This window comes from Vicia villosa, unplaced genomic scaffold, assembly GCF_029867415.1.
Source record: "Vicia villosa cultivar HV-30 ecotype Madison, WI unplaced genomic scaffold, Vvil1.0 ctg.003544F_1_1, whole genome shotgun sequence".
NCBI classification, from domain to species: Eukaryota; Viridiplantae; Streptophyta; class Magnoliopsida; order Fabales; family Fabaceae; genus Vicia; species Vicia villosa.
The window spans coordinates 80,258-89,002 of record NW_026706232.1 but is presented as its reverse complement, the minus strand read 5'-3'; the positions used below and the strand labels follow the sequence as shown (position 1 = coordinate 89,002).

At 37.6% G+C, this 8,745-nt stretch overlaps 1 long non-coding RNA gene across 1 annotated transcript; it reads left to right on the top strand.

The window, feature by feature from the left end:
* The first annotated feature begins 3,896 nt into the window (after window positions 1-3,896).
* LOC131641168 (uncharacterized) lies at window positions 3,897-5,499 on the top strand. Its single transcript, XR_009295442.1, has 2 exons — window positions 3,897-4,387; window positions 4,667-5,499. It is a non-coding gene; the product is annotated as an uncharacterized LOC131641168 (long non-coding RNA).
* Window positions 5,500-8,745: the final 3,246 nt, after the last annotated feature.

Sequence of the window (8,745 nt, the reverse complement as noted above, 5' to 3'; positions counted from 1 at the left end):
CATAAACCCAAAGAGCCACAACTTCTTCACAAGCTAGGTAACTTCTGTTTTTTAGTAATGATCGGGCCTTTTCCATCAAGAACTTAGTAAGCAAACCCTCGACTCCACTCTTTGTTTCCCAATTAGACTCTGTTTCTGACTTTCGCAAATGTAAGGCAGCAGCAATGATTTCTGGTTTTGGAATCTTTTCTAAACCAGTGAAAGGTAATCGATCTCGAACAGGTAACCCAATTAGTTCAGAGAACTCTTCCAGAGTGGGTACTAACTGTAATCAGGAAATGTAAAACAATGATGTTCGAAATCAAAGAACTGGAACAGGACCCGTATCATGTCTTCTTCAAATTTTGAGGTAACCAAATGGAGTAGGTGACCATGCTTTTCAGTGAATTGAGCATTTCCGGGAAATTCTGATATTAAGTCCTTAAGCTCAGATGGTATTGTTGAGACGTTGATCCGGACATAATCTCTGGTAGCGGGAGCCATTACCTGCAACAATAAAGGTAAACTCTTTGATCCTTGAAATGATTAGTGAAAAATGATATGCTTATGATGCTTATGATGTCATGATGTCAAACATGTGGCAAACACAAACAAATCAAACAATAGCCTTAGGTTCAAAGGCTTGCATGAGGTTGATATGTGATACCCTCCCCACTGAAGTTGAGTTGGTTAAAACCTGTCTTAGAATAGTATTCGGGTTCTATGATCCTTGGAGACAACATCTTAATACGGCACTCGGACGGCCGATCAAAAATATTCCTCGAGGATAACTAACTTCGATCAATTTCAAAGTTAATCACTTAATAGGCCACAAGTCAAGTTCAACTTAAGGTTCTAGGGCAAATTAATGCTTGGTGACACTTCAGAAGCCTAACATACTCCTTGATCGTTTTCAAGGGATATCAGTATAAACCAAAGTGTCGCACTAACGGTGACTACCAGATCAACTATATCGGTACATGTCGTACAGTTTCCTTGGTCTATTGTCACATACTTAAGGTATCTCGAGATTCGGGTTAGAATCTTTCACACAAGTAAATACCCAAACAAACCTTTTGAAAAGTAAAACAAACAAGACAAGCAATTGAAAACATCGAAATGGCCTAATCTCTAAGGTAATCCCTTTTGAAAACATTTTGTTTTTGAAATTTTTTTTGAATATCCCCAGCAGAGTCGCCAGTTCTGTGATCCTCGGTTTTGTGAGATACAAACTGACTCTTCTTTTGCTTTTGAGTTTTGAAAATCAGAGAGTCGCCACCGACTTTTATTTTATCCAATTAAGGAAAGGTTTATAAAAGAAACAGAAAAAGACCTTTAAGAGATTTTGGGTAAGGGGATAGGTTATACAAAGGGAAGGTGTTAGCACCCTTTGTATCCATGGTTATCCATGGGCTCTTAGTTGCTTAGCTCACTTCTTTGAATCGTTTGTCTTGCCTTAAAATGCTTGTATGTGGTTTTAAAATACCTTTGCAAATTAACTTTGTAATGATCCTTGTGCGGATGCATACAAAGTATTTTTGTCTTTCGAACGATGTTTAGAGGTCTGGAAGAGAGGATGAGGGCAATGGAAGGCCAAGGACTTGGTATGGATATCAGTGATCTGGGTTTGGTTCCTGGCGTTCGTGTGCCACCGAAATTCAAAGTACCTGATTTTGAGAAATACAAGGGGAATACTTGTCCCAAGACACATGTTCGAGCTTACTATCGCAAAATGCATGTATACTCTGAGGACGAAGGACTGTTGATGCACTTTTTCCAAGATAGCCTGACTGGGGCATCCTTGGAATGGTATATGAGGTTGGAGAGAACTCACATCCGAAGTTGGAGAGACCTGGTTGATGCCTTCATAAAGCAGTATCAGTATAATGTTGACATGGCACCAAATCGCACTCAGTTACAGAATCTATCCCAGAAAGCTAATGAGTCCTTCAAAGAATATGCACAGAAATGGCACGAGTTGGCGGCTAGAGTCCAGCCACCTATGTTGGAAAGAGAAATGATGGACCTGTTCACCAACACTCTGGAGGGTCAATACTACTCCGCCTGCTCTGCATCCTCAAGTTTTGCCGAGTTGGTTATGATTGGTGAGCGAATTGAAAGTGGAATTAAGGCTGGTAGAATACAGAATCCAAGTGCAGCTAGTTCCTCCTCTGGGGCTGGTGGAAAGAAGCCATATAATGGGTTTGCTAAGAAAAGAGAAGGTGAAACGAGTGCTGCTTACTATGGTAAAGGCAAAAGCCATGCTCATCAACAAGTAGCCGCTGTGACTATACCAAATGTTCCTTTTCAGCAACATCAGCAACGAGGGTATGCTCCGCGCCATTATCAACCGAAAGCACCTGAAAGAGATTTTGATCCGATCCCAATGACATATGCGCAAGTATTGCCATATCTCCTCGATTTAAAGTTAGTACAATTGAGGACCCTAGTGTCGCGGGTCAAAAAAATCATCGCCACGAAATTGTTTCGAACAGAGTCGCCACCAACTTTTATTTATTCCAATGGGAAAGGGAAAATATTGATAAAACCAGCAAATGAAATGAAATGGACAAAGATGGTCATCGCAACCAAATTTGGGTTCGGGAGTCGGTTAAGTAAGGGGAAGGTATTAGCACCCCTTACCTCCATCGTACTCGATGGGACCCATTTAGTTATTCTTGTGATCGATTGCTAGCTTATTATTTACTTGCGTTCTAATTATTGTGAGAAAGGACAAAATTTGTTTTTTTATTATTGTGCTCGCCAAGACATTTGTATCTTGTGCCTACGTATTCCCTAGTGCAATGGGAAAGTCAGAGCAATCGTAGTTCGGGGTAAAACTACGAATTTTTGTTGTTTGATATTAATGAACGACGTGTGAATCGCTCTTTTATGAAAAAAGTGTTGCGAACTAAGTTAAAAGGTTTTTTTTTATGGAATCAAAGCATTCAAACAAAAGCTTAACGGCCATCGTCTAAATGCTTTAGAGCAACTTGTACAAGTACGTACAACCTCCTCTTGATTCATCCATTATAAACCGAAATCGATTTGATAAAGAAAAACGTTTTGTAGAGAAAGGTGAGACAAATTGAATTTTAAGGGTCTTTAATGGAATCAAAGCATTCAGACAAAAGCTTAACGGCCATCGTCTAAATGCTTTAGAGCAACTTGTACAAGTACGTACAACCTCCTCTTGATTCATCCATTATAAACCGAAATCGATTTGATAAAGAAAAACGTTTTGTAGAGAAAGGTGAGACAAATTGAATTTTAAGGGTCTTTAATGGAATCAAAGCATTCAGACAAAAGCTTAACGGCCATCGTCTAAATGCTTTAGAGCAACTTGTACAAGTACGTACAACCCCCTCTTGATTCATCCATTATAGATCAAATTCAATTCGATTATTTTTAAAGAAAACTTTGGAAATTTGAAAATGGGGAAGGAGCATAAAAGATTTTTGTTTAAGAAAAGACGCTTGGTGTTGACCAATATTTTTTGTCATGACATGTTTTGAGTATAAAGCGTAACGGGAAAGAAACTTGATGTTGATCAAGCGTTTGAAGTTATTTTGAAAGGTAGATTTTAATCGCGTATTCATTTTTATCTTGATTAGAAAGGAATAAAGTTTAAAGCAATTGGCAAGAGAAATAATAATCAAACACAAGATCAAATCTACAAGAATATATCAAACAATTTGTGCAACAATTCTAACAAGATTATTTATAAGAGATAAGAAACTTAAAAAATGATCATTTGAAATATTTTTTTGAAAGAAATTTCTAAACATACATCTAAAGACATAATATTTTTGGTCTTTTTATTTTGATAAATAAAAAAAAACTGTGCTTTTGTTTTATCATTATTCAATAAATTACTTATTATAACACTAAAAAGAATATATGGGCCAGGGGGTTTATCTCTTGAGTTGAAGGTGTAAAGCCCAAAGGAAAAGTGTGAGGCCCAAAAATAGGTTGGACCCAGGGTGACCCGGTCGGACTGACCCGGATCCGAAACCCAACCTTCTAAAACCTGAGAAACAGGATTCGATTAGGTTTGAAAACCCCTAATCTCTCCTTCAACGGCACTCTCACCGCTCACACTCTCCGACTCTATCTCTCTCGTTATCGTTATCTCGATCTCTCTGCTATGGCTACAACAACAATTAACCGAATACATCCCTCTCGCCTCTAATCAAAACACAAAAACTAAATGAAATCAAGCATGAGATTTAAACCCCATTCAAATCCCTTCCCAAATTGTTTCAGCAATTCAGTATGAAGTTATAAGTTACAAGCAGCATAATAGTCAAAGGGAAGAACAAGAAAACATAAACAGATCTTCAAGACTGATCACATAATCGTAACAAAAGGGTTACCGATTTCACGCGACTCCAGCTACTGCTTCGAGGTTAGTTTCGTATGCCTTGCGCTAATCTTCTTCTTCTTCTGCGAATTGCGATGTTGCTGTGTTGTGTGTACAATGAGTTGTGAGAGGTTTGTTGTTTGAGTTTCAGAGGGTTGGATTTGAGTGAGTCCTGAGTTGAGTGATTGAAAGGTGTAAGGAATGGAGGGAGTTGAGATTGAAAGTTATGGTGTTAGTAGGTGTTGTGTTGCGGTTTTGGTTAGGATATGTTGAAGGTGAGGTTTAGGTTATGATTTTAATGGAGAATGAAGATATTTTTTGCAGGTTTTTTGAATGAAGGTTTGTTCAATGTGTGGAGGTCAGTTTGGCTATGAAGATGTTGATAAAACAGTTATGAATCGGGTGAAAACAGGGTGAGATCCTTCTAGTTTCTTTATCTCTGAATCTCTTCTACATTTCTGAAGGGTTTTGTGTTGATGGAAAATGATGATGAAAATATTTAGGGTTTCAATGAATCTGTGTTATATGAACTGAGCATTGTGTTCTTCCTTTTTACCATTTCTGCAGATTTGTTTCTTTTGGTATGATGAACAAATTGATGGTTTTTGGTTGTTTGGTCTCTGCTGCGGCTAGGGCTTGCAGATGAGCCTCCCCTTCCTTCAATGAAACAGTGTAATATATAGTCTCTAGGTTTGGGGACAATTCTAGGGTTGGATAGAAATGTTTAGGTTTGGAAACTGATTGGGAAAGAATGCAGTGTACTTTTGTATGGCAGTTTGTGTTTTTGCCAATTTTGTGCAATATTTTGTGAATTTTCATGTGCCCATGTTTGCATTTTCCCTCTCTTTTTCTTTTGAATTTGGGCTGATTTTGTTGTTTTTTTTTTTTATTTGTGTAGGTCTTATGCAGCGTGGAACAAGGCCTTTGGAAATGAGCATGAAAGATGTTTGGAGAATGGAAAATTTTGAGGGCTAGGATTAGATTATCATGAACTCTCTTGTAATCCCTTTGTTATAGTACTTCAAAAATGAAACACCATAATATATTGTAACTATATTTAGTAAACCTTGGATGGTAATTGGTGACATATTTGAATGCAACTTGAAAATTTGAATAATGTCTTGAATGAGTTATAAACAATGTGATGAATTTTGGTACTTGTAACTTTACCATACATTCCTTTGCTCATTTGTACTTTATATACCAAGGAATTACATGAATGGATCTTCTTACCTTAGCCTCAAATTTAACGTTGATAAATCATGACTTTCAGACCTTGAATCGAGATTCGTTCTTTCACAATATTGCATCCAGTAAACTTTCATGCTATGTTTCAATCTTAATTCCAAAATAATTGCCTTGATACCTTTCTTCTAGTCGATGAAAATGCCTTGAAATGAAAATGATCCTCAGTTGAATTTTAGCAAACTCAATCATGATGAAATGTACCATAATCCTCTGACTTTGAATGCTCAATGATGAAGAAATAAATTGGTAGGAACAAAACCCTAATTCTGCACAAAACGCTGATTTTTTTGTACCCATGCCTTATTGAATGAATCATATGCAAATGATATAGTGGAATGAAATGTATGGGGCAAAAATTGGGGTATGACAGATGCCCCTATTTAAGTGTCTTCAACCTAGAGATATGAAGATTGAAATCTTCGTCTCGACGCGATTGAAGGGACTTAAATATAAGAATACACAATTTTTGGCCCTAAGAACTGCAAATATGTCTATGATATGATATTTATGAATGCATATGAGGGAATTTAATGGTACATGGTGTCACAAGAGACAAACTACCACTAGAGAAACAAAGTAAAAGACAAATGAACTCCAGAGGGGAATAACGACAAAGCGACCCAACTGGTGAAGAAATTGCAACAAAGGGATATCCAAACCCACTTTGGGAATGGAATCCAACTCCACTGGAGAAGAGATTACAAACCTACAAGGGAAAATACCTCACTGGTAGAGAAACAAAAGATACACCGACGTTTATTGAAGGCGGACTACCAAATTTTACTGATGGTAAAGAAACTTGAAAATGCAGGAGTGTCTTCATTTGAACAACGACTTTTATTGAAGGTGCAGGAGTCTTCATCTGGACATCGACTTTTATTGAAGGTGCAGGAGTCTTCATCTGGACATCGACTTTTTACTTGAAGATGCAGGAATCATGTCATCTGAATACCAACTTTGACTGAAGGTACAAGAATCTTCATCTGGACATCGACTTTTTACTTGAGGATGCAGGAATCTTGTCATCTGAATACCAACTTTCACCGAAGGTACATGAATCTTCATCTGGACATCGACTTTTTACTTGAAGATGCAGGAATCTTGTCGTCCGGATACCAACTTTAACTGAAGGTACAAGAATCTTCATCTGGACATCGACTTTTTACTTGAGGATGCAGGAATCTTGTCATCTGAATACCAACTTTCACTGAAGGCACAGGAATCTTCATCTGGACATCGACTTTTTACTTGAAGATGCAGGAATCTTGTCGTCTGAATACCAACTTTCACCGAAGGTACATGAATCTTCATCTGGACATCGACTTTTTACTTGAAGATGCAGGAATCTTGTCGTCCGGATACCAACTTTAACTGAAGGTACAGGAATCTTCATCTGGACATCGACTTTTTACTTGAGGATGCAGGAATCTTGTCATCTGAATACCAACTTTCACCGAAGGTACAGGAATCTTCATCTGGACATCGACTTTTTACTTGAAGATGCAGGAATCTTGTCATCTGAATACCAACTTTCATTGAAGGTACAGGAATCTTCATCTGGACATCGACTTTTTACTTGAAGATGCAGGAATGTCTTCATCAAAGGTGTAAAATAAATACACTTTTGATCCAAATTTCATTGATTTGAGAGGTCTAAATGATTAGAGACAAAAATCAGTCCAGGAATAAGCTGGAGAGAAACGGTCAACCAAGACTCTTCCTCATGAGGAATAATCTCATCTAAGGATTTATCCTATCCAAAATGGAAAGGAAAGCTAAGGAAAAACATTCCCACGAGGGATAAACTCAGTGGAGAATTTAGAATGGATATACACTTTTCCGCTCAGGGAAGACGCATATCATTTGGAGATAGATACGACCTAATGAAGTAGGTAAAAAAAAGAAACATCAAGAAATGCGTATGCACATGAATAATGTAGGTATGGATGATGTAGCCATGAATGAATGCATGTCATGTATATGCTGACAAAACTGACAAAGATATATGTACTGGCGATGACCGAAATTTCATAACACAATCAAATACTCGGCAAGCCTCATTGGGGATGACAAAAGTCACTGATGGAGCAAAATTTTGTTATCACACTTGAATCTCTTAGTGGGAGGGTAACACACATTTGGAGCAAAGTTTGTAGTCCAACCTCCTAATATTAATAATCATGAACTCCACCTTGAAAGAGATGGAAACAAACTTTAGGGATCACTGGGGATCATTCAAATTCAGTGTTCAATTAGGGGACATTAAATCACACATCCAAAAACCACTACATGCGAATATCTGCAAACCATGCCATGATGATAGCCTGTTTTGAGCGACTGCTCAGCTCTGTATTTGGAGATTTAACCATTCCTTGTGTGTTCACAAACTGAAAGAAAAACCTTTCGTCGTCATTTTAAGAACATGATTACACTTGGAGAGATTTTGTCGAACCTCAACGTAACTGCCCCGGTTGGACGATTTATTAGAAGAAAACATCTCAAGAGGATTTTTACAGAAAACCTAGCATCCAAAATGCCCCAGTATCTTCAAACTCTTGGAGAGATTCGTCGAATCTCGACGTGACTGCCCCAGATTGACTGTATTTGGCAAAACAAAAACTTCAAACTTCTCCCCATAATGGTAAACAAACTGTGAAAGCATCACTTGGGAAAGCAACCTTCCCATGCTTAAAGTCTTCAGGTAACATGCCCCTGGATGTGATCATTCTTTGAAATGATTCTCCAAATTCTCAATAGAGTTTCAGACCTCAAAAGATTAAGTTCAATCATTGATGCTTATATGTAATCTTCCTTAATATCAAGCAATGTTAGCAAGCAAAAAAATGTTTATGTTGAAAATGATAATTCTAATGCAACATTCATGTAAGTCTTGAAGTTTTTATTGAACAGTTGCCGCAACACTTTGTGAATGAATCACTGGTTAAGATGTGTCATTGGTTTTTGAAAGACATCATGCATAAGTGATACCAAAAATGATCTTTACGCAACTCATGGGAGTCAGAAAACACTATCTTATCAAAGTACGCTTTCGAAATAAACCTTGCTTCAATTAGGACTTTTGAGGGTTGTAACGTGGTCTGGTTCACGGTTTTCAAAAAAAGATTTAAAGGCTCAAAGTTTATTTGTCCCCACCC